The sequence below is a fragment of the Arvicola amphibius genome, chromosome 5 (assembly GCF_903992535.2).
Source record: "Arvicola amphibius chromosome 5, mArvAmp1.2, whole genome shotgun sequence".
Classification (NCBI taxonomy): Eukaryota; Metazoa; Chordata; class Mammalia; order Rodentia; family Cricetidae; genus Arvicola; species Arvicola amphibius.
Genome location: NC_052051.1, coordinates 101466649 through 101482051, shown reverse-complemented (window position 1 = coordinate 101482051; position 15403 = coordinate 101466649). Strand labels below are relative to the sequence as shown.

At 43.7% G+C, this 15403-nt stretch overlaps 1 protein-coding gene across 1 annotated transcript in view; it reads right to left on the bottom strand.

The window, feature by feature from the left end:
• Mapre2 (microtubule associated protein RP/EB family member 2) overlaps positions 1–4839 on the bottom strand; it is a 139074-nt gene extending 134235 nt beyond the window's left edge. The window contains exon 1 of the mRNA XM_038331658.1: positions 4788–4839. The gene's annotated coding sequence lies outside the window, so the exon portion shown is untranslated. The remainder of the gene's footprint in view (positions 1–4787) is intronic.
• Positions 4840–15403: the final 10564 nt, after the last annotated feature.

The following is a 15403-nucleotide window of genomic DNA, read 5'->3' as shown; positions in this document are numbered from 1 at the left end:
ATTTTGTGCTGGCCAACAACTCCTACGCTTGCAGACTGCCCTGGAATACAGTTGATAACCCAATGTCACTGGAAGAAAATTGATTTATTCCTCTCCCATTTATTCCTCTTGTGTTTGGACAATGCTGTTTCCTTTAGTAGTCTACCACCTCTGGCTCTTAGAATCTTCCCACCCCATCTTCTGCATAGATCCTTAAGCACTGCAGCCCCTCAATTTCTTATCCCTCCCCCAAAAGATGGTAAAAATTTCAGAAAATAAGAATGGATCTATTTACATCATATTAGCTTTGGGAAAATCCTAAAAGCCTTTATTTACTTGGCATAGTACCTGTCAAAATAAATTGAAATTCCTACTTTTAAATATACTGAAATGCATTTGTCCTTATGTATATGTTATATATTATATATCATATATCACATATCATATATTATGTGTTATATATTATATATATGTTGGCCACTGAACCCAGGTCCTTGAATATGCGAAGCAGTGCTTTCCCACTAAGCTACATTCATGTTCTATTTTAAGATCAGTAGGCAGACAAGAATAAAAGCAGGTTAACTATTAACCAATTCTGAACTGACTCCTTGATTAATGAATTCCTTAAGGCACTCACAGTTGGACATGCTCTTTTTCTAAGAGAGTGAACTTCTGTGAAAGGATTCTTTGATCCACGAGTGTGATTCCAATGTTATAACAATTATTAGTTATGCCCAAAGCACACTGGTACTTAAGGAAGCTTATGGAACATATTAGCTAATATGTCCCTTATTATTCATTTGGTAGCATTTCAGACCTACAAGAGAATCTTGGCTCCTCCATATCCAGATTATGTATCTTGGAAATTAATGAAGCTGAATGTACTTAGGAGGTGTTGTAACCCAGTGATCTCTTCACATTCTGATAGTCTCAAGAACAAATGAGCAGATTTCTCAGACAAAGAGCACTGTGACCACACTGGAAGGCCTGTCGTCATAAACGAGAAAACACAGTCCCAAGCGGTGTACACACAGGTTCAGATGGAGTGCATCGTGCCGAGTGCCTGAGAAGTGCCAAGCAAGGCTGGTCCCCTAAAAACCGAGGATAAGGAAAGGAAGCATTTGGTCAATGGCGTAATGACGGTGACGTAAGGGGCACAATGACAGCAAGGAAGGGAAAGTTAATAGCAGCAAAAAAGAGGGAAAATAAATATATTTTAACAAAATATCTGAGAGTCATCCTTTGGGTACTAGTTCTTGTTTACTTATAGACAGGCCCTTGCTGTAAAACCTAGGCTTGTCTCAAATTCCACAGCAATCCTCCTGCCTCAGCCTTCAGAGTGCTGGGATTATAGATGTGAACCTGGTTTAAGATTATTTTTTGCCATCTTTTTATTTTATTTTATTTTTATTTTTTGGTTTTTCGAGACTTTGCCATCTTTTTAAAAAATTAGCATATGGTTTTTCTTTAGTTTACAAAATTATGGATTTTATTATGGTATTTTTATATATACTTTTTTTGATCCTCGATCCCATCTTCCTCCTGCCCCTCCTGTAGCATCCTCTACACTCCCCCACTCCCAGAAGGTCCTCTTGTCTTCATGTCCCATGTAGTCTACTACACTTTTCCTTCCCCTCTTAAGATGTTCTCTCTCTCATGTTCACCTTTCTAGTTTCATGTCTCTGCCCTCCATAGACATACACACATATAAAAATTAAAGCCTAAGATTTGTATATGAGAGAAAAATGTGGAACTTGTCTTTTTTGAATTCGAGTCTGATCTCTTTAAGTTAAACAACCATGAGCTCAGGATGCATGTAGCTTGACAGAACAACACTTGCCTAGCACACAAGACTCTAGGTTCAACCTCCAGTGTGCATAGGTGCACTCGGGCAGTACACACACGTACACACACACACACACACACACACACACACACACACACACACAGGTTTGATCAATAGCAAACAGAATTTCAAATGAAATAAATAGCTAATTTCTTTTTAAACAGCTCGTTGACTTCAGCCCTGAACACATCAAATAGTATATGGCCTTTTTAAAAAAATTAAAAATGTATGTACTGCAAACTCCCCCCTTCTTTTGTTTTCGTTGTTGTGTTGTTTTGTTTTCCAAGACAGGGTTTCTGTGTGTAGCCCTGGCAGGAACTTGCTCTGTAGACCAGGACTAGGTTGACCTCAAACTCACAGAGATCCTCCTACCTTTGCCTTCTGAGTGCTGGGATTAAAGGCATGTGCCACCGCTGCCCAGCCCTCCTCTCTTTTTTATAACTGAGATAACCCAAACTACTTTACATTTTCCCAGAAGCCTTTTGAAATATGCCTTCCGCAAAGGACAAGCTGTCTAGCTGGCTTCGGTTTCCCTGCTAACAGCAGTTAGTATTATTCAAAGCAGGTAGATGAGGGAGAGGTTCTGGCAAGCAAACGTCCTGATCAGATATTAAGATGTGCTTTCAGAGGAGTGGCGTGTGTGTGTGTGTGTGTGTGTGTGTGTGTGTGTGTGTGTGTATGTGTGAATAACAAGCCATAATTACTTCCCATTCACAGGGCGGGCATTGGAGTGCAGCCTGCTGACTCACCCAGCTGCTCACAGTTTATTTCTGCTGGGTTTCCCTGCTGCCTGCTCCACATACGTCATGGCCAGAATGAAAGTTTCTCTCCGTTTCCCTTAACAACAATGCACACACCAGGCATGGACAGCGAACTTCCAAACATCCAGCAATAACCAGACCCCAGGCAGGGAAGGGGAAAAGATTGTTGTAGAGAGATGCCACAGTCTTTCAGGCCTCCAGATGAGAGTCATTTGCCGTATGGTGTTGAGTCACTGGCACCCCAGTTTCAGTATCCTCTCTCTCTCTCTCTTCTCTCTCTCCTTCTCTCTGTCTCACCCACTCAAGTAGTTAAAGTTGTATCTTGTAACACAACCACGTTGCTATTATCGAAGTGGTTCTCGACCTGCTATCTAGTGGAATCATCTGGAAGTTTTGTTTAATACCAAGAATGCCGAGTTCTTGCCCCCCTCCCCACCAACAATCTGACTTAAATGGTTTAGGTTGGGAAGTAGATACCAGGACTCTCCAAATCTCCACAGGTGATTCCATGATGAAGTCAAGTTTGGCCATCAGAGCCCCCGCAAAGGAAGCTTACCTAAAGACCACCCTGTTTCAGAGATCAATGACACAGGGCACTTTCCTAACTGATGTATTAGCATGGGAGACAAAAGTGACAGCAAAGCCAGGCATTACCTGTCTGGACGAGCACTTCCCCACCACCGCCCCCACTTTGCCGAGTGTCCTAGAGAAGCACCCCACATTACCTTTCTGATCCCCCTTTGATCTCTGATCTGTTTCATCCTAGCGTCTGGTTCCGACAAGTCGCACGCCTGCGGTCTTCTCAGATTAGAAGCAAGTCCTGCTCAGACCTCACTCAAGACTGGACTTCTCTAGTACCTAGGCTAGGGCAGTGCCTCCGCCTTGCACCGCGGCCCCGGGGCAGATACTTATGCTAATCAAGAAAGTTCTTGCGACTCCTCCACTCCTTGCTAGCTTGCAGGCACACGCGGTGTGGGCATTTACTTAATTAACCCTTGATTTTTTGCCTTGACCCCTCTGTAGTGCTTTTAGCAGTCATTTTATTGCCCAGTGGGTCCGGATCACTTTATTTACTTTTTTTCCAGGAAAGGATTGGCCGTGAGGAAGTAGTGAACACCCGCTGGGGGTGGGGGTAGAGGGTGGAAGGAGGGCCAGGTGCTGAGGTGAAGGGACAGTTAATGTTAGGAATATTAATTACTCAGCGCGCCACTGACCCAACGAGGGGTAGCAGAAAGGGGACTGGAGGTTAAGACAAAGGCTCCTGGTCCAATGGCCGCAGCTCCATTCCTCGGAGGCTGCAGCTTGTCAAAGTGACTAAGTGGTGACCAGATCCTTTTTGCTCTTTAAGGTTCAGGTCAGAGGCCGCGCGCGCGGGGTAGGGTGGGGGGGGGTGTCTTTTTGAACCCACCCAGCTTTCTGGGCCTTTGTGGCATCACTTTGGCTTCGGCTGGAGCACTTGGAAGGTGTTAGACTGAAGAATGCCCATCCCAAACCAGAGTGGCGGTCTTCGAGTAGCACCCCCCCCCCCGCCCCGCCCGGGGACCTCCCTGGAGAACCTCTTAGGCTCAGACTAGCAACCCGCGTTCCTTGCCACACACCCATCTGATTCCCAAGTCCCGGATCTATGAGTGATCGTTCCCAGCCGTGCGACCCTTGTCCCCGGACAGGACACACCAGGGGCGGCAGCAGAGCTTGGGGATCCCGGAATGCACTCCAGACTGGGTGTGCGCGGTACACTTCTTGGTCTGCCCCAAAGAGCGCAGCTTTTAGGAGCTCCGAGGGCTCTCAGCCCCCGCGTCCCAGTGCTCCAGCCGGAGGGGCCGAGCTCCGAGGGCGCGCACCTACAAATCCCCCTCTCCTAGGTGGCCCCAGCCGTCACTCTTCGGCCAGTGCACTTTGTGTCTGCCAGCGTGGCAGCTCTGACTCCCTTCCCTTTCTTGGGGTATACCGCTTTAGCTTCCCCAACAAAAGAAGAGGGGGCGACCCGTAAGAACGTGGCTGCGTGCACAACCCTGGCTGGATAACTTCTTGATGGGCTCAGAGACCCCGCGATCCGCTTGCCTCCTCGATCTGCAGATCGCACAGACCCGTGCGTGGGTGGGGGAGGCGCGGCCAACCCCGAGCCTGGGAGGGACTGACCCTGGGCAAAGGGTGTCGGGGTGCGCCAGGGCTGTACAGCTTTGAACATACTTGACTCACCGCTCCGGGCGTTGTCGCCTCCTTCCTCTGCTGACAGCTGGGGGCTTTGTTTCTCCACCCCCTCAGCCTGCCACGCTCCGCCTCCACAGACTCACGTGACTCGCCGTCTGCCACCGTCAGAGTCCACTCGAGAGAGCCCCCTGGGCGCCGCCTCTTCTCCGGGTGCAGGTGGAGACCCCAGCAGTGGCGACCCTCAGGTTCGAGGCGATTCGCAGAGGAACTCTGGGTCAGACAGGCTGAACTGGTGACAGAGAGGAAAGTGTGGGGGTTGGGGAAGAAATGGAGAGAGCGGATGACTGCAGCCAGCCGGGAGCAGAAGGGCGAAGCTTGCCGAGGGTCCAAAGGCGATGTCCCACCCTGAAAGAAGTACCTGCACCTGGGCTCTGCATGACACCCCGAAACTATTTGCACTCACTCCTAGGGACTTCTAGATAAGGAGGAACAACCTAGTTTTTTCCATGAATATTAATTAAAAGAAGAACCTCATAGCCGGATAACGCGATTAATGATTTAGTAACTGTGCACTGTATGGAGGTTCCAAACCTACCTTTTGATTCTGTTGATGTTTGGGTTCAAGTTGGAAAATAGGTTCCGGACTGGGGAAATTCACTCCGGAAGATGATTGGTGTGGGCACTTGTCCCTCTGGAACAGCAGCCGTTTTTAATGAAACGAACTAAAAAAATGTTAGGGCCTCAAGACCAGGCTCAGTATCTGCTGTTCTTGGAAGTGGTCCCACCCCTGCTGTTTACAATACTCTCCTGTGTCTGCATCGGAAACAAATTGCTGTGGGACTCCTTCCTTCAGTCCCTGGAGAACAGGGTCAGCCTCATCTTGATGCCCCCACTCTCCCTGCTAACTAAGGAGAAGAAAGCATCTCCGCCAGCTGTCACTAAAAATCCTTATAGGGGTTGACCTCATCCCAGCGCTCACCCAGTTTCTCGTTCAGAAGGGTCCGCTGGGGATTTTCTTAGAACAAATTGGGATGTGAGTGGATCCAGCCTTGAGCTGAGAGTCTCTGTGTCTGGTAAACTCCTAAGTGATGGAAGTGCTAGTTTGAGGAATACACGTTAAGGACAAGGCTTAGAGCATACTCTTTGACACTGGTTAGCCCTTGCTGCGTTTTGGCTGCCTGACCCTCAGGCTGTAAGATTGGACTGGTATTTATTATTCTCCGTGTTACTATGAGAAAAGGCCAGCACATGCACCTCGGGGGAGAGGGGGGTCTATTTTCCATCATGGCAGGGAAGAAGTGGCTGCAGGAGTGTGAGGCAGCTTCCTTTCTCCTTTTTATTCATTCTGAAACCACAACCTATGGTTTGGTGCTCCCTACGTTTAGGATGGGTCTTCCTACCTGGGTTAAATCCAGTCTCACAGACATGTTCTGAGATTTGTCTCCTAGGTGATTTTAGATCCCGTCCATTTGATGATATTCACCGGCACAGCATAAACACCCAGCTCATCGCAGGTCCGGAGGGATAAACCAGGACCCGCATAGTGCCCCACACACCAACGTTTAGGAAGTGTGAGCTAACTAGCTTCTGGGTCACAGGAGATGAAGTCCAAGCATGCTTGAAGAAGCAGTCTGGTGCAGGATAATATAAAAATAAGGCAGTCGCTCCACAGACAGTGGGCATTCCCACAGCACACCAGACATGCAGGTGTGCAGGTGTGTGTGTCATAAATGAGAATTGGTCACAGTGCAGAGCAAATCATTTGTTTAAAAAGTTCATTTTTCTATTTTAAATCGTGATGAATTGGTTCTCAGACACTGAATTAAAAAATTCATTTTGCTTTTTATTACAGATAATGCCCAGCTGCCTGCTGGATGGGTAATCTATTTTAATATTGGAGTGAGCAAATGGGTTGTTAAGGAGCTGTACATTTCCCCTCCTCATTAAAAAAAACTTGAAATTTAAATGTAAATGGCTTTATTAATGAAGATCTGATATTCTTAGCTCTTAGGATGAATGGGGATGTCATTATACTTCCCGTTCCTTGCTTGCCCTCCTTTCTTTCTGCCCCAAATATAGGTGTTTCTAAGATTAATTCTTCCCCTCTCTATGAATTGCCTCAAAATTAATTCATGTTTTAGTTCAGTTGTTAAGTGTGTGGAGATCACTTCTGAATCCATAGCTACATCCTTAACATCTTCCCAAGTCCCTGTCTACAGAGTGAGTTCCAAGATAGCCAGGACACACAGACAAATCCTGTGTCAGGAAAAAGAGCGGGGGAGGGGTGTTAGCTGTGGCTTTAGCACTGAAGCCTTTAGGTTCTGTTATTCTGTGATGATGAGTAAACTCTGGCCGTGGTCCTGAGGTTTGAACCTGGGACTTCTTAGGTGTTGGGCGAGCATTCTGCTACTGTACTACCTCTCAGACCACGCCTGTAATAACTTTGATTTAAACTTATGCTGATATTACTATGCTGTTTGCTGGGGGTAGGGGTGCGGTGGCGTTTTTGGGACAGGATCTCTCTGCATAGCCCAGCTGTCCTAGAACTCACTATGTAGACAAGGCTGGCCTTGAATTCACAGGCCACAGATACTTGCTATGCATTTCCATTGAATTTCCCAATAGGTTTTGGTGTGGTCTTTCTTCTCATAAAACTGACAACATCTCTGTGTTTGATCAAGATGACGGCCTGCATTGGGCAGCCCTCCGCTAGCCATCTAGGGATCCAGTGACGGTGGGGAGCACACAGTGTGATTTATCTCAGTCATCGTCCTGCAGCTCTTCCTTGGTATTTCCTCTAGACTTTGTCTTCAACAGTGACTGTCATCAGCTCGTACGTGAATGTGACTTACTGGTGTAAGAGCCACGAGAGCAGCTGTGAGATGTCGCCCAGAGGACGATCAGTGGGAACACGACTGGGGAGAGCCTGTGACACTCACGACAGGGAAGACTATGCCGCTGTAACAAATGCTACCAAACTCTCAGTGGTTGACACATGGACAGACTCCAGGGAAGCTGGCCTAGGTGATTGTCTTTCTAGCCTGCTTCATCCTTGGACAGCTCCCTGAGCACACAGCAGGAAAGGGAGCAGGAAGAATTGCACACAAACCCGAGTGCCTTCACTCACCAGTGACCCAAGGCTTTTTTCAGTTTCATTGTTTAAAAGAAGTTAAGTTCAGACTTTAAGGGGTTATGCACTCAACAGGAAGAGGAAAGTAGAGAGTTTGTGACTATGGATGATAATATCACCCACAGGGATCCATTTAGGGGAAGTTGGGGATAAAATTAAACTAAAAGAGCTTAGCTACAGCAGGAAGTTAGCAGAAATGACCAGTTGGGTGACTGCAGTGCTGTGTGGCATTTTTTGGGGAGTGGGGCACTAATGTTGCGCGGTTGTCATACAGTATTCTAAGAGGAACACTTGTCAGTCCACTCCAGGCCTTGACTATCCAGACACATCTATCATGTACTGTCATGGTTGGTCCCCAGGTAGCATACCCACCTTAAATGCCTTAAATGTGTAAGGCTACAACAACACAAGACAACTTTCTGATTTTGATGACAATTATGATATTTTTTTTTAAAAAGTTGGATGAATGTGTGTATGTAAAGAATGAAATCTTAAAACAAAAAAAATGGAGGAAGGTCATCAGGATAAAATTATCCCAGGTCAACACACGATTGTCTGAACTATACCTTTGACCGAGAATTCTCTGGTCATGTTCATGGGAACATTGTATCTTTCTTTCAAGTAAAAAATACATTCACAAATGAGGAAAATAAAATGCTTTTTAGAAAACCTTGGGGGTTTTGCTAAATGCCTAAAATTGTATTAGCTGAATCTGCCGTATATGTCTTCCCATACGTCATATATTTATGAGACAAACACTAATGCCTGCTGTAAAACCTAGAGTGCAGTGCAGGTATAAGATATTATAAGATATTATATGCTGCAGGGTACTGAGTCATGGTTCTGGTTTCAATTTTGTGTTGTCCCTGAATACATAGGTCAATGACTTCACTCTATAGAACTATTTCCCAGTAAATGCCTTTGTAAAATACGACCATTCCCTACTATTCTGACAGCTTCTACTACACATTTCTACAAATATCCAACACACAGGGCTCGAAAGGAGACACAGAGTTTATTAAGTTGTGAATTTTTGCTCAGTCCCTTCTCTGACTGATTACCAACCCTGAGTCTTTGCTGAGTTGTAATATTGTCTTAGATATGATTTGTAAGCGCAGGAGATATGCTGTAGAGAGTCACTTATAAATACATGGCTGATAACAATGAGACTGGGAAGAAGGTGCTCATTACCAGGATCTGACGGTCGTTGTTAGGATGGAGAGTAAAAGGGCCGTCAGATACAGAGTGTCGGAATCACTGCCCGCTGTTGTCTGCAGCATCCAGTCCACCAGCGCCAAAGCATGTGTGGATTCCCAGGAACAAATGTTTGTGAGTTGGCTAAAAAGTGTCAGGAAGTCCAGCGGAAGTGTCTCCCTAGCTTCGAGCTTTGATCATAACCAACTTTGATGTCCCCCATAAAGAAACAGAATGGATAGCTGGGCGGTGGTGGCACACGCCTTTAATCCCAGCCCTCGGGAGGCAGAGGCAGGTGGACCTCTGTGAGTTCGAGGCCAGCCTGGTCTACAAGAGCTAGCTCCAGGACAGGCTCTAAAGCTACAGAGAAACCCTGTCTCGAAAAGCAAAAACAAAAACAAAAACAACCCCCCCCAAACCCAGAACTGAAGAGGAAATGTGCTCATTACATAATGTGTTTATGAAACATAGGCTTTGTTTAAAGTGTAATGAAGGACCCAAAGTCATTCTGTATCAGAAGTGTTTATCATTTTATGATATGCTGGAAATAAAGTCACATACAAAGAAGTAAGGTGGGTGCATAATTTTTAATGCTTCTGTTTGATTTTTTTCTCTTTCCCTGCCCCCACTGTATTTCCCCAGTTTTGGGATAGCTTGTCCATGCCAGGCAAGGATTCTACCACCACACTGCAGCCCCAGCCCTTTTCCTTTTGGTTCTTGTTTTGAGATAGGGTCTTGCTCAGTCACTCAGTTTAGCCTTGAACTCAAACCCTCCTGCCATAGCGTTAGGGGCCGCGGGGATCCCAGATTTGAATGACCAGGACTGCTTTATCACAGTGCACATTAAAGACAAAGGTCCCGTTAATTCATTAATTTGTCGAGAGGACTTGGATTTTACCAGTAAGGAGTGGATGGACACTGGTCCCGACTTGACTTGGTGTGCAGATTCACAGGGACCTATTTACCAGACTCAAAGAATTCTGAGGGAAGGGTTGGGCTTGACAGCATCGAGGAGTGTCCTTAATTCTCTACTAATTCTTAAAGGAAGCTTCCATTTGTCAGTTGTTGACAAGCACTTAATAGGTTTATGCATTACGTTATCTAATTTGACCAACTCAGCCTGTAAAAATGGAGAATTTAAAATGATCGAAGACAGCAGAAACAGTGTGAACATTAGTAAATTCTCAGAAAGTCCTTCAAAACCTGTAAGTGCCTCTGAAAACTGTACAATTATAATTCCAATCATATCCTCTCGTTTGCATATGTAGCTCCCTGGGAAGCACAGTTGGAGGCCCCCAGAGTCATCACACTAAACATCAAAATGACTGCAGTGTCACTCAGATTTATTAAGTGACTTTATCACAACGCAGCTTCCCAAAATTAGTCATGCATGGCGAAGTTCATATGTCATCCATGTACTCAGGAACCCGAGTCTGGGGCAAGGCAATTGGAGGCCATGTCAGCCTTGTCTGCTTAGGGATAGTCTGTCTCAAAGAAATAAAAACTTCCAAGATTATGAAACCTATTTACCCACAATGCTCTCACTAAACAATATTTAGGTGATAGCAATAGATTTTATCTCCCATCAATAAATAGCTTACAAAATAGAATTTACTTCCTTTTCATTTCAGGGTTCCAATTTTACATTTTGTGATATTTCATGTGTGTAATATGTGACTACAATACCATAAATGCTTGTATTATTTACAGATGAACATATAAGTATGAGATAAAAGTTCTACTTAGAGGAGTATGTAGGAAAAAGGAAACAGAAACAGTATTGGAAAAAGGCATCTGGGATCTGGCCCATTTTTAGGAGGATGGCTTCAACAGTAAGGGGTGAAGTCAGGAAGAGCCAAGTCTCAGTGATGACCTGGCTTCAGACAGTGGCACGATGGAGAGCAGAGGTCTGCAGGTGTCTGTGTGTGTGTGCACGTGCGTGTGTGCACGTGTGTGTACGTGCGTGCGTGTTTGTGTGCACATGCATGTGTGTGTGGTCATTTCCAGGTTTGCATCTTGCCATCTTGCAGTCTGAATGGACAGCGAAACTGGAGATGATGAAATGGGATGTCAAGTAGGATTCAGAGCTCAGTTCAGGACACGCTAAATCAGAGGTGACCGAGGGATCCCAGAAGGAAGTCTGGGGGTGCTACAAATAAAAATCTGAAAGTCAGGAGATCTCAGAGGTGTCTATTTTACAGTAACTTTAATTTCTCTGTCTATAGTCCTTTCTAAATGACTTTAAAGTATCTTTTCCAATCCCCTGGAAACTCCATCTCTTGGTGCAGACCAGGGTCCCTTAGCCTTATCATCCAGGTTACTCCAGATTTATTCTTTTATTTTTTCTGGCCCTAGCTCATGTAAACCAGGCTGGCCTTGAACTCACAGAGATCTACCTGCCTCTGCCTTCCAAGAGCTGGGATTAAAGGCATGCGCCACCATCACTGGCTCAGATTTATTCTTTGTCCTAGTGAATTGTTCCCACAAAGCTCCTCCTCCCACCCCACCTTTACTTCCAGGGAACATAAACACAGCTTGTGCCAACCCAGCTTAGGTCTTTTCTGCTGATCTGCTCAGCCTTCTCCTCTAGTGTGGACCCACTTCTTTGTGTCACCTAGTCATCCACAGAAGCACTTTCTACAGGTATGCTCAGCGGGCACACTAGGCTGGAACTCAGGTAGGTGATTTTCATTATCATTCCTGTCCTCCATTGTACTCACTCTCTGTCCAGTAGGAACCTGCGTGTAGGAGGCCCTCCTTCCACTCCGTCTCCACTCGCTGGACCCAGGGTCCTCCAGTCCTTTCATCCCTGTCTCTCTAGACTTATTGTTTGTCCTTTTGAGCCTGCTTGCAGGAGCCCTCCTCCCTCCATTCCCTGTGTTCTCCACCTCTTGGTGTGAACCCCAGCCCACTAGCACTTTTCTGAAGATGCACCTAGTCTTTCCTCTTAACCCATCTAAATTTCTTTCTGTTACTGGCTGACCTGTAGAAACACTCTCTCTACCAGGGGCATCACAGCACCATGCTTATGCAGCAACTAAAGAATGAAGCACCCACCCAACAAAAACAAGAAGGGAAACACCTCAAGCGTCATAACTACAAATGACTAGACCCCAATGGAATAACAGACACATAAACAGCCAAGACAATATGCCTCCACCAGAACCAGAAACCCTAGTGCAATATGCTCCAAAAAGTGCAACACAGCTGCGGTACAATGCAGGGACTTCAAAACAGCAGGTATGAATATGTTCAAGGACCTTAAAGAGAATAGGAATATATCTCTTAGTGAAGTTCATGAAAACACAAACAACTGAGTGTAGTAATGAAAACAATTCAAGACATGAAAGTAGAATTTTAACAAAAAAATAGACTCACTAGAGTGAAATAAAACTGGTAATGAAAAATTTAGAATGTCAAACAAATACTTTAGAGGTAAGCTTCACCAATAGATTGCAAGACATGGGAAAGAGACTCTCAGGCATTTCTTCTTCAAGTAGAAGAAAGGGATACTTCAGTCAAATTAAATATTAAATCTGAAAAAATTCAGGCACAAAGCATCCAGGGAATCTGGGGCACTATGAAAAGACCAAATATACAAATAACAGGAATAGAGGAAGGAGGAGAAGTCCAGGTCAAGGGCACCAGAAAATATTTTCAACAAAATGATAGAAGAAATACCTCCAATTTAAGGAAAGACGGTACCAATCAACATATAAGAAACACACAGAGAACCAAATAGACGGGAGAAAAGACATTCCCTTAACTTCAGCACATAATAATCAAAATGCTAAATGTACAGAACAAATAAGAATATTAAAAGCTGTAAAAAAAACCAAGCAACATATAAAGGCATACCTATTAGAATTATACCTGACTTCTCAGTGGAGACTCTAAGAGCCAGAAGGTCTTGGACGGATGTTCTGCAAACTGAGAAACCACAGATGTCTGTCCTGACTCCTATACTAAAACTATCAGTTGTTGTGAGGTTAGTCCACTAGAGAAGCTGAATAGAAAGTCTGTTTTGCCAGTGGTTGAATAGGGAAATTGCACAAATCATGAAGTCCAAGCCTCACCGTTCTTTGTCTTTTATGTACAAAACCCACATCCTGGTTGACATACTTCAGTTTGCAAGAACAGTTAGGAAGAAGTGAAACCACAGAAGCCAAAAAGCAAGTTTAATGCACATAGGAACTTTCCTGGATCTACAGACCTGGTCTTTGATAGAATGAGTCTTTATTTTAGTTAATGTTCTACTGCTGTGAAGAGACACCATGACGATGACGACTCTTATCAAAGAAAGCATTTAATTGAGGACTTGCTACTTTCAGAGGTTTAGTCCATTATCATTATGGTGAGAAACATGGTGGCACACAGGCCAATACGGAAATGGGGAAGGAGCAGAGAGTTCTATATCTGGGTCCCCAGGCAGCAGTAAGAGAGAGACTCTGGGCTTGGCATATGCCAAGTTTTTGAAACTTCAAAGCCCACTGCCAGTGACATACTTCCTCCAATAAGGCTATACCTCCTAATCCTTTTAATTAATTTTTTCTCAACAGAGAAAGAAACGCATTCCACAATCAAACTGAATTTAAGCAATTTCTGTTTGCCAATACAGCTCCACAGAAGCACTAGAAGAAAAACTTCAGTCTGAAGAGGTTAACCACACCCCAAAAAGCATGAGGACTAGATAATCCTAGACTAGAAAATCAAAGATGAGGAAAACCCACACTAATATTATCAATAAAATAGCAGGAATCAACAAACACTGCTTATTGCTAACTCTCAATATCAATGGTCTCAGTTCCCCAATAAAAAGACATAGGCTGACAGGATTAGAAAACAGGATCAATCTTTCTTCTATATCTAAGAAACAAAACACCTCACTGTAGGCAGAGTTTTCCTATCCTGCGGCAGCTCTCAAATAATCATTCAGAGGCTTAATATTAATTATAAATGCTTGACCAATAGCTCAGGCTTATTATTATCTAACTCTTGCATTTAAATGAACCCATATTTCTTATCTATTCTTTGCCACATGGCTCATGGCTTGTTACCTCATTTTCTACACATCCTGCTTCCTCTGTAGCTGGTTGGTGTCTCCTCTGACTCTTCCCTTCTTCTCATAATTCTCCTGGTTTGATTGTCCTGCCTATAATTCCTGCCTGGTTATTAGCCAATCAGCTCTTTATTAAACCAATCCCAGTGACAAATCTTCACAGTGTACAAAAGGATTATTCTACAGAACCTCACTATCAAGAATAGACATGCCTTAGGGTAAAAGGATGGAAAAACATATTCGAAACAAATGGATTAAAGAAGCAAGCAAGTGTAGCTATTTTAATATATGCCAAAAATACACTACAAACCAAAACTAATCAGAAGAGATAGGGAAAGACAATAATACTCATTAAAGAAAGATAATCCAAAGAAGATATTGCCCAATTTATGTACCAAGAATTATTGGTACAGATTTAGAATCTTTAGAATTTATGTACCAACACAAAGGGACACAAGTTCATGAAAGAATGACCCTACAGCTAGCATCACATATTGACCCTCACAGAGTGATATGGGTGCCCTCAATACTCCACTCTCTTCAATAGACAGATCATCCAGACAAAAATTAAACAGAGAAATGCTGAAGTTAACATCATAAATCAAATGGACCTAGTAGATATCTGTAGAATATTTCACCCAAACAGAAAAACTAAAGTTTCTTCTTACAATAAATGGAAATTTTTCTAAAATTGACCACATAGTATGAGACAAAGCAAGCCTTAGCAGAATAAGACAACTGATATAACATCCTGCATCCTATTTGACCACCTAGATTAAAGCTGGATGTCGACAATCATGGAAATTATACAAACACATGGAAAATGAATCATTCACTGCAGAATGAATAATGGGTCAAGAAAAAAATTTTTAGAATTGGCTGAAAATGAAAACACAACATACCCAAACCTTTGGGACATAGTTAAAGTAGTCCTAATTAAATTACATTAAAAAATTGGAGGATCTCATATTAATAAGCTTGTGGCACTTCTGAAAGCTCAAGAACAATATGAAGAAATAACACCCCCTAAAGAGTAGATAACCAGAAATAATCAAGCACAGAGCTGAAATCAATGAAGTAAAAGAAATAAACAAAAACATAGAAAGAATAAATGAAATTAATGGTTCTTTGAGGAAGTCAGTAAGACTGACAAACTCTTAGACAAATTAACTAAAAGACAAAGAGAGAAGATCCAAATTTATAAAATTAGCGGTGAAAATCATGACATTACAATAGGCACCAAGGAAATCCAGATAATCATAAGGACATACTGTAAAAATCTG